At 33.5% G+C, this 17653-nt stretch overlaps 1 long non-coding RNA gene across 1 annotated transcript; it reads right to left on the reverse strand.

Annotated features, from left to right (window-relative positions):
* Window positions 1-11307: 11307 nt before the first annotated feature.
* On the reverse strand, window positions 11308-16189 carry LOC140007707 (uncharacterized). Its single transcript, XR_011815065.1, has 2 exons — window positions 15774-16189; window positions 11308-11522 (listed from the first exon to the last, which is right to left on the reverse strand). It is a non-coding gene; the product is annotated as an uncharacterized lncRNA (long non-coding RNA).
* Window positions 16190-17653: the final 1464 nt, after the last annotated feature.

A 17653-nucleotide genomic window follows, 5' to 3' on the forward strand; every position in this document is an offset into this window, starting at 1 on the left:
TGTAGTAATTCTTGTGGATCAAAAGTCATGAACTTCCTTATTAAGTTGTGCAGTAGACAACATGCCATAATTATTCGCACTTGTGTTTGAAATGGAAAAAATGATGCTAGAATCTTTCACCTTCCTTTTAGAAATCCAAAATATCTTTCTATGATATTTCTAGCTTTGGAATGTTTCATGTTGAATATACCTCTGGTCTCTGTGGTTGATAACCATTGAATTCATTAAGGTGATATCTTTGCCCTCGATAATGGGCAAGAAATTTTTCAGCATTACAATATCCAGCATCCATCAAGTAATAACAACCTTCAAAATTCAATCATGCACAAATTAATACTAGACTAACTACCTTATTTTAGAAAAAAATAAATTGATTGAATGGTATTGGATACAGCAATGCATGTTTACCTTGTGGGACTTTAAGACCATAAGGTCTAGAGATAGCATTTTGAAGCACATGATCATCATGTGCCGAACCTTCCCAACCAGGCAAGACATAGATAAATTGCACATTAGCAGAACAAACCCCTAAAACATTCGTTGCAATACTTCCTTTTCTTGTTCGATATCCTAATTTTTGTTTAGTGGGTGGTGTCACATCTATTAATATCCCATCTAAGGCACTTAAACAATTCTATTATAACAAAAGTCAAAAAATGTAAAATGAGTTAAAATCTCTATATTAGATAGTTTGGATGAAAATATACATTTTATAAACTAATTGTATTTCAATTGATGAATTACCTTAAAACATTTCCATCTCTCACCTGTGCAATCTTCGGTAATAGGTTCAGGCTTCTTAAACAATATAGTATGCAATTTCAAAACTGCTAGGAGGCAAAGATTAAACTGACGACTCATTGTTTCTCTACTTCTCCAAAATAGACGACAAATTATTCTACTTTTCTTGTGGTGGGCCAAAACATATACAAACATGGCAATATCTCTTCTATTGACATGTTTCTTGCAGCTTTCAAGCATCCAATGTGTCCAATCATTTCACATAATATCCCAAATGTTCGTCTATCCATACAAAGTTCACTAATACAATAAGTATCACTTTCCCTAATCAAATTAAATAAGTGTTGCATATGCTCAGTGATTTTTTCTTCTTTTGATTTTATTTGGCACCTTCTACTTTTGAGATGAATGAATGTTAACTGATACAACATCATAAAAAATGCAATAACAACCATTATCATTCCCAATAAAATTTGGCTATTCCGATTTTTTTTACGTCTTCTGTCTTCAATAGGCATACGTGGCATCTTTGTCTACATAATAATATGACAATAAAAAATAAGTATTCATCATAAAACTTCAACTACAAATGCACAAGTGTCAAATATAATGGCCCCACATATTGACAATACCCTTTCCCGCGTTTTCTTTCCTTCGGTTGATATAAACACTAATAAGATAATTTGGAAGTTTTACAAATAAAAGTTGGCACATAAAACAATCATATACATATGAAAATTGGTGATGCATATCCTCAACTGCCCAACTGGATATTTAGAGCAAGTATTCTTTACTATGTAGCCATTTGTTTTACTGCAAGTAAAAGTAGAGACTTCAGGAACTCCCAAGAGTTAGTAGAGAATATTGGCCAACTTAGCAAGAGTTACATCACTCAAATTCTCATTTAAAACACATTTGATCTATTTAACCTCTGAAATTTACTATTGACACAAGATCAACAATAATAATCTAATTATAACAAATTTCTACACTATAAACACGATATTCAATAAATGCCTAAGCTCACTTCTTCTTTTTTCCCTTTTCAAGACTCTAGTAGAATGTCCACAGGCCTCCCGTTAACAACACTGCAATTTTTTTGTATCTCTCTAGGGCGGCTAAATTGCAAGTCACCCATTTTTATCATCCCTTCGACAAAAGCCTACTTGTAGCTTTCTGGGTCTTTCTTATATATTATTATTATTGCTATTAACTATAGGAGAAATTTAAGAGAATACGTACCTTGGACCCTTTGGATTTGGGTTGATGGTTTTCTTTTCCAGTTTTCCTTGGAGATCTCTCTCTTAGAGATCTTGCTGAACAATTTGTCTACTAAAGATGTTTGCCGACTGTTAACCCATTTAGATCTATTTTAAATCTCATTTTTTTTGAAGAGGTTTTGGAAAAGAGATGAAGAAAGTATGGAATAATAGAAAATTTGATGAAGAAGAACAAATAGAGAGAGTGAGGGGTGTGTGATAGAGAGAGAGAAAGAGCAGAGGCGTTAATTTCTTGTGATGGGTAGGTCTATCCACAAAATGTTGTGAAGGAATAACTTGAGGGTTTTGTCCAAAACCTCCCAATTTGTTCAGGAATGGGAGAAGTCCAATTTTTAGATATGATTCCAAAAAGTTCATTCCAATAGATTTAACCAAAGTAACAAATAAGGGGTTTATTCCATTTCATGATTCCCAAACCTTTAATTAAGCAGCCCCTAATACATTGGAGTGCATATCACATTCAATGATAAGTGAATAGTTTATCACTTAATTTTAAGAGTAAGTTTTGCCTAGGAAATTTAATGCCACTTAATTAATTCAGACGTTCAATTTTTGGTTATCAAACGGTTTGAATATGTTAAGATCTGAATCCATTAAATTTAAATAATGAATTGAATTATCAAACAGGGCCTTAGTGTAAAAATGTTGAGACTTGAAAGAAATTGGAGAGTCCATGTAGATATTAAGGAGGGTAGCCAAACCACTATAACTCGTTTGTATTTGATGTCTCTTTCCCTATTCTTTTATTTCCACATGGGATTCTTTAATTTGAGCCTAATTGTTATTTTATCTTTCTAAGCTTCACTTCTGATAAAAGTTGCACTAGGGCCAACAATAATGTTGTTGGTCGTTGATTTCGTTGTTAAAAATTTTTGGGAGCATTGACAAGCGCATGGTATACATATAACAATTAACTTATCGATAGTCCAGTTTTACATTTATAAAATTCTAAATATCCCACATGCGATTTTCTGCAACTATACAGGTCGTTTATTGAACAAAATGGTATTAGGTGTCGATCTCACATGGAAGATTGTCAATTACTGGTGGTTTTCAAACTCCTTTATTATTTAGACAATTAACAAATTGAAAGAAATAAAACTAAGCTAAAATGTGCAAGAAAATAACAAATGAAAGATCCCTAGGTCATGGTATCCCTGACTACTCATGCAAGTGTAACTTTTGGATCATTAAACGCTACTATCTCGGCTAGTTATGGCATAATTTCCTCATGTATGTGAAACATACTCTCGTAATGAATAAACTATACTTGCAGCGAAATCATACCTACTCTCGTGGTTATGAAATTAACTACAAGTTCATTTTTTCTATGAAATTACATGAAACAAATCACTAAAGCCACAAAGGTGCATCTCTGCTCTCATGAGTGTACTCCCTAGGTTTATCACTTCCTTAAACTAGCGTTAAATCCCAATTTTCATTGTAAATCTAATACCTTTAGATGATCATAAACAATGGCCAGTTAATCATGATTATAAGAGCAAAAGTGCTAAATAACTCAATCAAGATAATAGCATCAAATAGCCAAGAATTTAACACCAGACAATCATAGAAAGTTTAACCAAAACCTAAGGCATAAACTTTAGAAACACATATTGAAATACAAATCCAAACTTGTATAATAACTAAATTTAAAAATCCAATACAAAAGATAAAGAGTTGGGGAAGAGAAAACTCTTGTCAAATGAGATTTATCTCCTCATTTTTCATCTTCATCTTCATCTTAATCTAACTACAAATACAAGAGGGATAACCTACTCTAACTATACTATACTAATATAACTAATGAACTAAGGAAAAATTAGTGAATACTACATTTTTGTGGAATTTCTCTAGCCTTCCAAAGTAATGAAATATTCTTCTTGGCCTCTTTTTATAGAGAGATTCAAACTTAAGATGAGCTGTTTCTAGTTGGCAAAATTGCTTCTTGAAACTCTAAAGGTTGTTTCTCAAAGTTTCCGTGCTCATCTGTTCATTTCCAGCCATAATTTTTGCATAAAAGTTGGTCAAAAAAGTTGTGTGAATAAAGCACAAGTTGTAGAGTAAGTTGTAACTGCAAAACACGAATACATGACCTTGAAAATGAGACCTAAAGTCGCGTATTGTACCCATGTTTTCCTCTTTTGCAGGTTTACTCATTTTGGGCAGATTTCAACCTTACTCTGTTTTTGTACCAACTTCCACTGATATTTTCTTGATGATAGAAGCTAAACTAACTCTTGTACAAAATAGTAAGCCCTTTGAGTTACTTTCCAATGCATCAAGAATCATCCAATTAGGAGCTCTATAGATCGAGTAATGATCAAAATACCCTTGACTGGTCAATACCTTGTTTCAGTTTTCAACAATGAAAATAGACTTCTGTATTTCAAGACCAATTATCACATTGATCATATAATAGGAATATGCATAAAGTGAATATTACATAGATCATCACATTCCCACATTTGATCATCTATACATGTTTAAAAATGTTAAATAAGCATAATGTAACTTATATACATCAACAAATAACATCACAAATTCATCATTCAAAGTGTACCATTAAACTTAAAAGATATGTAAATGGTGAATTTTAAAATACCAAGTTAAATTCAAGAAATTTACCTCAAGTTGGTAGAGTGACCTTTGATGATGCAAATGATGCAAAAAGCCCTATGAAAATTATCCCAATTAACCTCCAAATTAAGGAATTAGAAGCGAAAAAACCTAACCTTCAATCGATTTTTGAGTTATTTTTCTTGAATTTTAATCGGTTAAAAAGGCTCTATGAAGATCAAATGATGTTTGTTGGATGATTTCTGGTAAGGAAATGGTGTAATGAGAATTGGTGAAGTGTGTGTAAGAGTGTGAGGAATACATGAGATGAAGAAGAAAAGAACATGAAACAAGGAATTCACGCTTTCTTCTATTTAAAAGTTTTTTCAGAAAATGCGATTTGAGGAAAATGCGACTTGTGCTCACGTTTTCTTTGAGTCACATTTTCTGCTTTAAAGTCACAAAAACAAATACGCAGCTTCAAGGAATACGTGACCTGAAGTCACGTTTTGGTGTCCGCGTATTCTTCTTTAACATTGCAGAATTGAATACGTGACTGGAGAAAACGCGACTTGAAGTCGCGTATTGAGCCGTGTTTTCACAGTTTTACAATTTTTCTACGGAATTGTCTTACTTTTCAAAAATTACACTTGTTGTCTCAATTGCTCAAAATGCATCCTAATTCATTTTTTTTATCAAAATATTCGATGTAAGCACATGTAAAATAATCAGAACATGCATTTTAACCCTCTTTAACGAATCAAAAACAACAATTATTCAATTTGAGGGGTTGAGCTCCTTAATCAAATTTCGCCTTTTTCACCTCATTTTATCACCTTTGCTTCTATTTCCTAAACCTACAAATGAAAAATAACAAAATAACTTAAACATAAAATCACACCAAATTAACATAAATTACCAAAACATTGGATTGCCTCCCAATTAGTACTTTTGTTTGTAGTTGTTGGCTCGACTATCTAATCTTATTTTTTAAGGAGGTTTTGTCAATGAATAATCCACCATTAGAGGACGTGATGGATTATTAAAAGGTGGTTTGATAGCAAAAACCACATAATCAAATGATAAGAGAGATGGAAGAGTCTTACTTAACTCAAGTGATTCATAGATATTACCTTGAATATGTGTTACTTGAGTACTCACCAAAGAAATGTTCATATAATTTTCTTGGGTGATTATGATCTTGGAACCTTCATTTGTAACACACTCCTCAAGAGGGGTTATATATACATAATTTATACAAGCCTCTTGAGGTTCAAACTTCATTCTAAAAGCATTATCATGTGAAATGGATATTTTCTCATTGAAACACACATTGGATGCATCATTTTTATAAAAATATAACCCATTTTCACATGCAACATTCCCATCGTTTATGCTAGGGTCATTTTGCATATGATTTGAAGAAATAATTTCACACGAAACTTGTAAATGATCTTGTATTCTACTAAAATGAGAAGTTAATTCATCTAACTTTTCCTCAACACTATCAAAATGATCGGAGATTGCATTTGCTAGTTTTTCTATGGCTAATTCCTAAGATAGTTTAGATTCATATTGGACACACTCGGATAGGTAATCATGATAACATTGAGAATCACTATATGTACATTGATTATCTCAGCCACCATATTGATCAAAATAAGAATTGTAATACCCAAATTCATCATAATAATCCACATTTTGTACTTGCATACATGTATGAGTAGCATGATAACCTTCACAAAAGTCACAAGTCACATGATTAGAATTAAAATTATTAACATTCCACTTTTGTTCAATCTCATGCATAATGGTGTCCGATTGAACTTTTAACATTATAACATTAGTCTTTAAACTTCTTAAACTGTCTTCAAAAAACGTACGTTCAGTTATTTTTGGTTACCTCTATTCAAGGAGTTTTGCACTTGGTAATAATCCATTGCCGATCTTCCACTTCTCAAGCATTGTTCGCCCATGTTTCCTACTCTTCTTGAATTCTTAAACATACTTTCAAAGTAACTCAAAAACAAGTTTGGTTAAGAAGAATAAGTGACTCGATATATATATAAACAAGATACTAAACACAAAATAAAAGACTCAACAAGACACTGAATGCCACAATTAAAACACTAGACACAACAAAAACAAGAAAAACAAGCAAAAATGTCTAAATTAATAAAATTGTTCTTAACCCCGATATTGACAAAATTTTTTCCGGCAATGGCGCCAAAAACTTGAAGAGCGTGGGATATACATATAAAAATTAATTCATCTACAGTCAAGTTTTACATTTATAAAATCCTAAATACCCCACACGTGATTTTCTACAAGTATACAGGTAGTTTATTGAGCATAGGGACAATTGGTGTTGATCCCATAGGGAAGATTGTCAATTACCGATGATTTTCAAACTTCTTTATTATTTAGACAATTAACAAATTGAAGGAAATAAAACTAAGCTAAAATGTGTAAGAAAATAATAAATGAAAGCTCCTTAGATCATGGTATGCCTCATTACTCATGCAAGTGTAACTTTTGGATCATTAAACACTACTATCTCGACTAGTTATGGTGTAATTTTCTCATGTATGTGAAACCTATTCTCGTACTGAATTAACTATACTTGCAGCTAAACCATATCTACTCTCGTGGTTATAAAATTAATTACAAATTCATTTCTTTTATGAAACTACATGAAATGAATCACTAAAGTTATAAAGGTGCACCTCTACTCTTGTGAGTATACTCTCTAGGTTTATTACTTCGTTGAACTAATGTTGAATTCCAATTCTCATTGCATATCTAACACCTTTAGATGATCATAATAAATGGACAATTAATCATAATTATAAGAGAAAAAGTGCTAAGTAACTCAATCAAGATAATAGCATCAAATAGCCAAGAAGTTAACACCAAACAATCATAGCAAGTTCAACCAAAACCCAAGACATAAACTTTAGAAACACATATTGAAATACAAATCCAAACTTGTATAATAACTAAATTTAAGAATCCTATACAAAAGATAAAAAATTGGAGAAGAGAGAACCCTTGTCAAATGAGCTTCCTTCTTCTCCATCTTCATCTTAATCTAACTACAAATACAAGAGGGATAAACTATTCTAACTATACTATACTAATCTAACTAATGAACTAAGGAAAATAAGTGAAGACTACATTTTTGTGGAATTTCTCTAATCTTCCAAAGCTATGAAAATGTTCTCCTTGGCCTCTTTTTATAGAGAGATTAAAACTCAAGATGAGTTCTCTCAAAGGTTGATTCTCAAAGTTTTCATGCTCATCTGCTCATTTTCAGCTGGAATCTTTGCAGAAAAGTTGGTCAAAAAGGTTGCGTCAATAAAGTATAAGTTGTAGAGCAAGTTGCAGTTGCAAAACATGAATATGCGACCTCGAAAATGCAACCTAAGGTTGTGTATTGTACCTACGTTTTGCTCTTTTGCTCTATTTTTGTACCAATTTCCACTGATATTTTCTCAATGATAGAAGTTGAACTAACTCTTGTGCAAAATATAAAAGTCGTAATCCTTGAAGTAGCTTTTCAATGCATCAAAAATCATCTAATTTGGAACTCTGTAGATCGAGAAATGACCAAAATACCATTAACTAGTCAATCCCCTATTTCAGCTTTTGACAATGAAAATGCACTTCGTATTTCAACATTTTGAAAATGAAAAACAACTAAATTGGACTTTGACGTCTTCATACAAAATGTAGATATATCTCTTAGTTTCAAAACAGTGCAAGAATCACCTCAATCCAATACTTGTAACTCAAGATATAGCTAAAATACCACAAAGTGTCAAAGTTGTAAAACTTCCTTCTTGTATACTAAGTTGCATTTCATCTCTTGCACTTCATATTCTCTATTTATCACTTCAGACCATCATCAAACATCCAATTATCTTCTCAATTCACTCCATTTGATGATTGAATTCTTAAACCTATAAAAACATGAAGTTTTCATCATTAAAACCCGTAGAAATGCAATTTTTACCACTTAAATAATAAAATGCATATTTTCACTAGAAACTTAGTTCATAAGCTATAAAACTAATTAAAACACACAAAAATTAATTAATAAAATATACTGAAAACACACAAAATATACACTTATTAAGCATTTATAATCAATTCTATCTAAGAAGCAATACATTGACTTATGCTCTTAACTTAATAAAATTTTCCAAAGAAAATTATAGCTAAATGGATGAACTTCACTGAATCTTTGCACATGGGGAGGAACTCCAACTAGTCTAATACTGGCCAAAGCTTGTGAGCTCATGAGCGAAGTGAGAGCGAATTGATAGATTTTAGGGTTTGGGTTTTTTTAGTTTGTTTTTGCTATTTTTTTCTTAGTTTATATGAAGTTTATTGTGAGTATTGTGTGTTATGTGTGTAGGAGAGGGAAGGTTCTTTTTGAGCAATCCAATGTTGGCCGAAGATGGCAGTTTTTGTGTTTCGATGAAAAAAGGTAGCAGCATAGATGATTTGTCTCGATGGAGAAGATGCCCAATTCCCAGAAATTTACAACTTTAGTCCCACACTTTTTCCTAGCTTTATAATTTAACCCCCAGGTTTCAATAGTTTTTAGATTGACCCCAGAACTCGATTTTAGGTAGTTTCAATTAGGTCCCTTGAATGACACTAGTTAATTCTTAATTTAATTAGCATTTAAATTTCTCAAGTTAAGTGTAATTTGTTTATTTTCTTTTTAAAAAGTGATGTAACTCATTATGGGGCATATGCTAATTCTTGTGTTTTTATTTTATTTTATTATTTTTCAATTTTTTTCACAATTAGCATGCATGCAATTGAGTGAGCTGAGAGCGCATTATACCTTGACTTTTCTAATGGAAGCCTTGGAATTAATCATCTCGGTTTGTTTCACTTTTATGTGCTATGCATGTTTTAATGTGTTTAGATATTAACTAATTGCATGTTATATGTTTAGCATAGATTAACTCATTTTGGCCTTTGAAGTAAAGAAGTAAAATTAAACTTGCAACTGATTTTTTTAGGCGTAGGAGGGGTGCTTGAGGGAAAAACCTTGACCTTCCCTTCTCACAAGTATAGCTTCCCAATCCATTTCTCTGATTTCGAAAGACCTGGAGTTGTCTAGTTAAAGGATTTAAAATTGTTTTTCAAAAATAAAAAATTGCCTTTTTAAGTGCTTTGGTACACCTTTTAATTTTGTAGTATAAGTAGGAGGGTTCGGATTCAAAACCTCTCACTTACACTCCCTCTTTTTGAGCCACCTAACCTATCTCTTCTTCCTTATAGTGATTCAGTACATTTAAATTCAATACTAAGTGACAATTCCAAATCATTCAAACCTTTTTTCTAGACTTTAATGGGCCCAAATCTGTTGTCTTTGTAAAGTCCCATTTTAGGCCATTTTCACTTGTCTTTTATTTTTGTAAAAACCCAAAAAATCCATTTTAATTTTAATTTTAATTTTAGACCTTTTTCTTTTTTATTTTCCATATTTTATTTTGAAAAAAACCCAAAAATTATTTTAAACTAATTTTTTATTTTTACTTTTTATTTCTATTTTTAAAAAGGGGCCCGACAGCTAGCGATTCCACTGGGGATTACTAGTGAGATCAAGTATTGTTTAATTTTATTCTTATAGTTTTAAGACCTTTTTGAGTTGCGTTTTTGCTATTATATGTGTTTTGATGTTTTATTTGTATATTTGTTTATTTAGCTTAGTATTGCCATTTTTTTCTTATATGTTTCAATTTTAATTTTTTGTAAATATTTTGCTTTTTGTAGTATTTGATTATTCTAATTCTAGGAATACACTTTCATGACATTCCATGCATCTTTCAACCTTTTTGATTTTCGTCGGTGCTATCCCACATTTTTATAGGATTTATGATCGAGCCAAATATATAGATGGTGTGTTTTGCGCCTATAGCGGTATTTGAAAGATCACTTGAGCCACTGATGTAGGGCATTGGGATTGATGACCTTTTGCCCTTTAGTTTGTAGGTTTGGGAACCTTAAACCTTTGAATCTAGATGCATTAGCAAACTCTAACCACATTTGCACGTAGTTCAACCCATAGGTTACAGCATTTTGCCCTTTTTAGGTACCCATTAGACAATGGGAGGGGATAGCCCTTTTTTGTCAAATTCATTTCTTTTTTTTCTTCGTTAACCCATTTACATTCGATAAATTAAAAAAAGAAAAAAGAAAAAAAGAAAAGAAATGGCTTTTCTTGTATCTACAAAAACTCCTTTTGCATATTTACTTTCTTGTATCTACATTTATACTCGTGTTTAGAGTTTTTTAATCTTATTTCCATATATTGCTTTTTCAAGTTGATGCAAATACCCCTAGAACTTCCCATTTTACTTTTATGGTGTACCCCTTAGATTTCACCTTCTGAACTTTAAATTTTAAGATTTTTGTTATTTATTGTTTTCGTAATGGCCATCATGCATGAACCTTAACGGAGACATCTCATCAGATACCCCATTAGAAATGAGCCTTCCATTTCTGTCTAGGGCATTTGTGGCGACCCCACTTTCCCCTAAGGCGAACCAGAGGGTTGGCGGGCCGTCTGCCTAACTCTCGCCAGGACTCACACAAGCAAGCTAGCAAAAATCCTTCCGAAGTATAACCTAATCTATTACAACATCGATTCTCCCAAAATAGATCAATTTCTAAAATCACATTAACTTCAGAGATAACAGTACTATAAGATAGCCAAACGTCGAATCTTAAAATAGCTTCCCGATTACAACCCCAGAAACAAGACATACAATTCAAATACGTTCGCACAAGCCACATACAAACCCAGGGTTTACACCTTTCCAGCTTCAAGTGGCAACCCGAAACAAAAGCTACATTGTTTAATTCAAACTACAAGCTTAAAGTACAAGTAGATCTCAAGTCGTCCTCAGTTGTCAGAACCTGTAAAAGAAAACCACAACGTGGGATGAGCTACACAGCCCAGTGAGGTTCCAAGACGCTCTAACAGTTCAAATAGGTCAAGTAAGTTGTGCATATCATATGCATGATTCGAGGTTACACAATGGCATGTTACCATGAGGTGATAATCATTACACGGGTAATTGCTACCTTGAAAACACATGTAGAACTAGTACTTTTGAAATGAATGGCCATATAATTATATTTTCATAAATTTTCACTCAAACAAATAGTGGCTCGTCCAACTAGAAGAACATTACAAGGATTGCTTCATCTCAGAGGTTAATGCTCATGAGGAGTCTTACCCGAGAATGCCAACTAGGAGAGCAATAATATTATTAATAGTAAAGCAAGCACGAAAGGATACGGTGTTCCAGTGGAATTTTGTCGGTCATCGGCACCTTATAACTCCCGGATCCCCACGGTTGACTGGCCATCACCTTATCCCTCCAGTGGTAGTACTCGAGTATACCGAAACGGTTGTCCAGGGTTCCAACCTACCCGACCGAGCCCAATCCTGGCTCGAGTAGGTCAGTAACCGAGGCAGGGCCCAAGTTCAGCTTATAGCTTACAACATGCACAGGTAATCAAGTAATTCGACAAAAGTAAAATTCATCATTTGAATAGGTCGAGTGAGGTAAAGTACACACTCGCCTAACAATGATGGACAACTTCATATAACATGTGATTCATGATAATCAAGTAATCAAGTGGACACTTAGCACGTAAGCAATACAAGTTGATTTCATGGGAGCATATAATTCACGGATATCGAATGATCATATAGATTAGAAATCATGCGAGCAAATAGTCAGGTAATCAGGTAGTCATGTGGGTTGGTAAACGGTTAACGGTTAACGGTTAACGGTTGACGGTTAACGGTTGACGGTTAACGGTTGAGTAATGACGGTTATTTGGCAGGCATTTGCCATATTAATAGGCCATCATTGGCCATTATCCCATTTTTACCATGTGAAAGTCGAGGAGATTCACTCCAACGACGTTACTACATTTAGATTCACGAGAAAATGTTTCACGCAAGTCACCACTCGAACGGCTAGTGTGATAAAGTACACACTGCGCACTTCGATGGATCGGAACTCATTTTCCAAATTGTCACATAACGAGTCACAAGAGCACTTTAACCAAATAAGCATAAAACAAGCAGGCTAAGCACGTATTGAGTTTACAAGATCATTTGATAGGGTTAATCATATAACCAATTCATGTCGATATGCAATGCATATATATATTTCTTAAATAGGCACGAGTATGGTAAATACTTAACGATCATGAAATGAGCATGTCCTAGACTTACTCAACTACGTATTCCTATATGGAACACTCACCTAGTCAAACAAGCGCAATAGGTCTCAAACAAGCGTTTTAGGAGTCCGCTCCGAGTTTCTCTTGGAGATCTCCTCGATTGCCTGAGCAAACAATAATTCAAGTACCACTCAATATCGCTACGAATTCTCTAGTTTTCGATGAAAATTGTACGCTAGTGCAATCTAAGAAATTAACGCGGAGACGAGCCTAAGAATTCGTGTAACTCGAGGTTCAAAAGTGGAGTTTTAAAATACAAGACAAATCTGATTTCCATCTCTGGATTCAAATGTAAAACAATCAAATGATATTGACAGAAATGAAGAGTTCGAAACCCCTTAGTTTCCTTTAAGTTAGAAAATTCCAGATTTAACAAATAATCTTTGAAAAATCATATCTTACTCTCTACAAGCCCAAAATTGAAAAACTTGGTACTATTGGAAACCTCTTTGAAAGTACTAAAAGTTTCTAGAATACACTTTTCCATGATTCAAAATGGAAGATAGTCAAAAATGGGCTCAAAGTTACTGTTTTGGTTCATAAGGCAGATTAAGGTTGGTTTTTTTGGCCAACTTTGGAATTTCGGCAAAATTCACTTGTTTGGAACTAGCTTTTGAAATTTTCAACTCTAATAGTGTTGTAATCCAAGAGTATAACAAAACAAAGGGAATGAGAAACGGGGTTTTGAGCACTAAGATACGGTAGCTCAAAGTTACTAAAATTCCCTTGTGAAACATGGGTTTTTCAAACTCGAGTCATGAACTTTGGTAATTTATTTGACCCATGAAACGGCATCAGAATAACACCATAATTAGCAGTATAATACTACCGTATAAGGGTTGTTCCTCTACCAAATTTCATGGAAAAATAACTTCGGAAAGGTGGTCAATCAAACACCTAAAATTTCGCAAATACTAAGACAAAACTGCCTTGACCCTTTTGTTTTTCCATTTCAGACATTTGGTCAAAGGAAAATTCCTCCAAACCTGGTTCATGGTACATTTGGTAAGTGTTTAGCATCAAAATATTCAGTTAGCAAGTCTTTGCCAAACCTTGCATCAAATCTGTCTAAAAATCAGGGTTTTCAAGGGCAGAGCAGGTTTCATATTTTGATCACAGATCACTCAAATTAACTCGGAATTTGGCATGGTTTAAGGCGTTGGAAAAGACATTCATAGAGCTATAATTTCATAGAAGAAATCATTTTGAAATTCGGCACACAACTAGCTCGAATTCGAGTCACAAGTTGCAGCCTCAGCATTTTGTTCTTGTAAAACAGAGAAACAGAACAGCCGACTTAAAATAGTTGGTGTGGCTCACATACATGGAACCAGAATGTGAATTTTATATCATCGGAAAGGTTGGAATGTCTAGTTTCAAATGCCGCTGACGGCACTCGATTTCGACATCGGAGTTCAAAATTATGGCCGAAATACGAAAGCTGGTCAGAGCATTTCGGAAATAGTTCCAGATTTACTAGCTTTGTTAAATCGATTTATTTGACCAACCAAACCTCAATATTTTTCAATGAAACTTTGTACACCAGATATTCAACATATCAACATGATATACAAGTCATGAAACTCTCAAAATTTTGCAAAAAGGGGTGCGATTAAAACAGGGCAAATCTGAACATTTTTGAACGATGCATCTTTTGGAGTCTAGACTAGCTAGGTATCATTAATCTACCTATTTAAACACTAAACTAGCATTGTATCCATCATCAATCCAAGGGTGGGAGTTCATAGAGCCCGCCATCAAAATTTTCCGACATGAAATAAAACAAATAACATGTAATTTTGGCAAATAATTCCACCACAATAAATCTGTCATCGGCTAAACAGAATTTCCAGCAGCTAATTGGTCATAAAACCAACTTTTACTCGGCTAATACATGATATTAAGTACTCAAATCCGACAAGCAAATACTTGACTAGCTAATCAGATCATCCAAGTCATTGTGGGAATTCATAGAGCCCACTCACCAAGTTTCCATTAAAACTCAAAAGAGCCACCATCGGCTAAGCTGGAAAAAATTGCAGCAGCTATGTTTCAACATTTTTGGTCAATTTATCCAACGGATCAAGTACTTTACAACTGAATATCTTACAAGACTTAAGACACATATATTTCATGCATTTCTAAACATTGTTTGCTAATGAAAAATTCCAGAAACAACTGCAAATTCTGGTTTCACTCCCTTGGCAAGTCACGTAAATTTTCCAGCATTTACTCAGTCATAAACAAAATTTTCCTTCGGTTTCAATCCACAATTCAACTTTTCCTCAGATTTTCTTCCATTAAGCTTCACTTAATACTTAAAGCTAACAATCTATATGCAATTCATAACAAAATTTTCCCATTTGACAGCAATTACAAATGCAAACAAACATGAAGTCTCTCGGCTATTCCAGAAAATTTCCAGCAGTTAAGTTAGACGCAAATCTGGATTTTCTTCAGCTAAAACCTTGTATTAAGTACTCAAAACCAACATGCATGACTAATTAATGGAAATTACTAACAGCTCTGGTTTAAATCAAGTTCGGACAGCAACTACTATCATCCACAATTCCAGAATTTTCCAACAAGTCTCGGATGAAACATGCATGTAGCAGATTCGGTTTCTTTTTATTTTATTTCTCTTGCTTAGCCGGTCTGATAATTTCATGCAAAGCTTAATCTTCTGATTTTAATTAGTCAAGCACCTACCCAAGTGAAAGTCAACCATTTTCCAGCAAATTTCCAGAAACAAGCTGCAATTCCAGCTTCAAACTTTCGACAGCTTTAATTCTTTTCCAAATCAGATTTCTTAAGTCACAAATCCTCCTCTAACCTCACAAGCACCACATGCAAGTCCATAGCTGACCTCACTTGCCTATAACCAACTAATTTCAGCTCAGAAGTTACCTCAAATGGAGCTCACACACACGGTTAGCAGCAGAAATAATCCTCCTCCCTTCGGCAGCCCAGAAAATGCAGACCACTAGCTCTCTCTCTCCCTTGCTCTGGATGGCGGCTGGAATGGAGAAAGTTCAGCCCTCAGTCCCTTCACCAGCTCACGGTTAGAAGGCAGAATGGATCGCAAGTCCCTCTCTTCCCTCTCTAGCTTACGGACAGAAAGAAAAGAAACAAGAAGCTCGGCTCTCCCTCACTCTCACTCTCGGCTTGCAGAGTGTAGCTCTCTCTCTCTCTCCTGGTCGATGATCACGAGGTGAGGAAGAATGGTGTGGAGTAGTTGTGGTAGAGGCTGGAATAATGAAGTGATTTGCGGTAGTGGAGGTTGAGTATATGTGTAGAGGGAAAAGATTGCACTTCGGCAGAAACGGAAATGTGGTTTGAGATGTGAAATAGAAAGAATGGTATATGGTGCCGCGGTTTTAGGAGCAGAGGTTTCGTGTATTAGAATCGATGGCGTATAGAATTGGTGATAGTTGCGGTAATTGAACTTGCGGTCAGAGGGATTGTTTGGTTTGCATGGAATGGTAAGGTATTTTTGTCTTTTCACTCTGCTCCCTAATCTCAACTTAATTTCTCACTTCCACCTTAATTCTAAAAATTATCCCCAAGTGTGATTTGAACGCCTAATTATACCCTAATATACCTAAACCATTTTTATCGAATAATTCTCGATTAAACTTTAATATTAAGGTTCCTAGTAATTCCTATATTATTTAGCGATTAAATTAGTTATTAGAATTTCCAATTATTATTTCTCAAGAAGTGGAGTTAGTCTAATTCGAAATTTATCGATTTAGTAATATAAAGTCAAGTGAAATAATAATTAAATCCCAGGGTATCAATTTGCACATAAAAATTATTTTTACGCACTTATTGTGAAAACAAAGAAAGATAAGGATATATTTATCGAATTTTCACGCCTTAAGTATGTTTAGTATATTAGAATCATATTTATCTAAAATTCATTGATTTTCATCTTAACGCGGGAATTCTTATTAACATTTAACATTAGCAACTAATTGGAATTAATCATAGGAACTTAAATGATTTATTTTAAGATAGTAAATCTAACGATTCAATTATCATTAATTTAGCATAAAGGAATTAAGTATTCTAACATTTTATTTTAAGGCGAAAAATTATTCCAACCCTAAAGATATTAATTTAGTCAAATAAAACCAAGAAATTTCATAACTTTGGAAAATTATATTATTTTTCACGTAAACCTATTTTTACGTACTTAATTGCGAACAATTAAAAGTAATACTAAAAAAATTATCCAAGAATAAAAGAAATGCAAATGAAATATGCACTAGTTTATATATCCATTTTTCAGGGTTCTCACATCCTCCCCTCCTTACAAGAATTTTGTCCTCAAAATTCACACTTTCTAAGTAAATAAATCAGGGTACTTTTTCTGCATTTCCTCTTCTAATTCCCAAGTTGCTTCCTTCAGTCCGTGATTTCTCCATAAAACCTTCACCAGAGGAATTTTCTTATTTCTCAATTCCTTTACTTCTCTCTCCTCGGAATAATCTAGTGCATCAAATATATTTCTTATATTTTCTAACCAATTCTCAGCCACCTCTGGATCAGGTCTGTGAGAACCCTGAAAATAGATATATAAATATCAGTGCATATTTTATTTGCATTTTAATTCTTTAATAAATTTTAGCACTAAGTCCAATTGTTTTTAAATAAGTACGTAGAAATAAACGTTAGGTGCAAAATAAAAGAATTATGCTAAACTACTAAACTTCTTCGTTTTGTTACATTAACTTCATATTTCAATGGTAAACTATTTCATTGATCTAATAATTAATTTCTTT

Source organism: Coffea arabica, chromosome 5c (assembly GCF_036785885.1).
Source record: "Coffea arabica cultivar ET-39 chromosome 5c, Coffea Arabica ET-39 HiFi, whole genome shotgun sequence".
Classification (NCBI taxonomy): domain Eukaryota; kingdom Viridiplantae; phylum Streptophyta; class Magnoliopsida; order Gentianales; family Rubiaceae; genus Coffea; species Coffea arabica.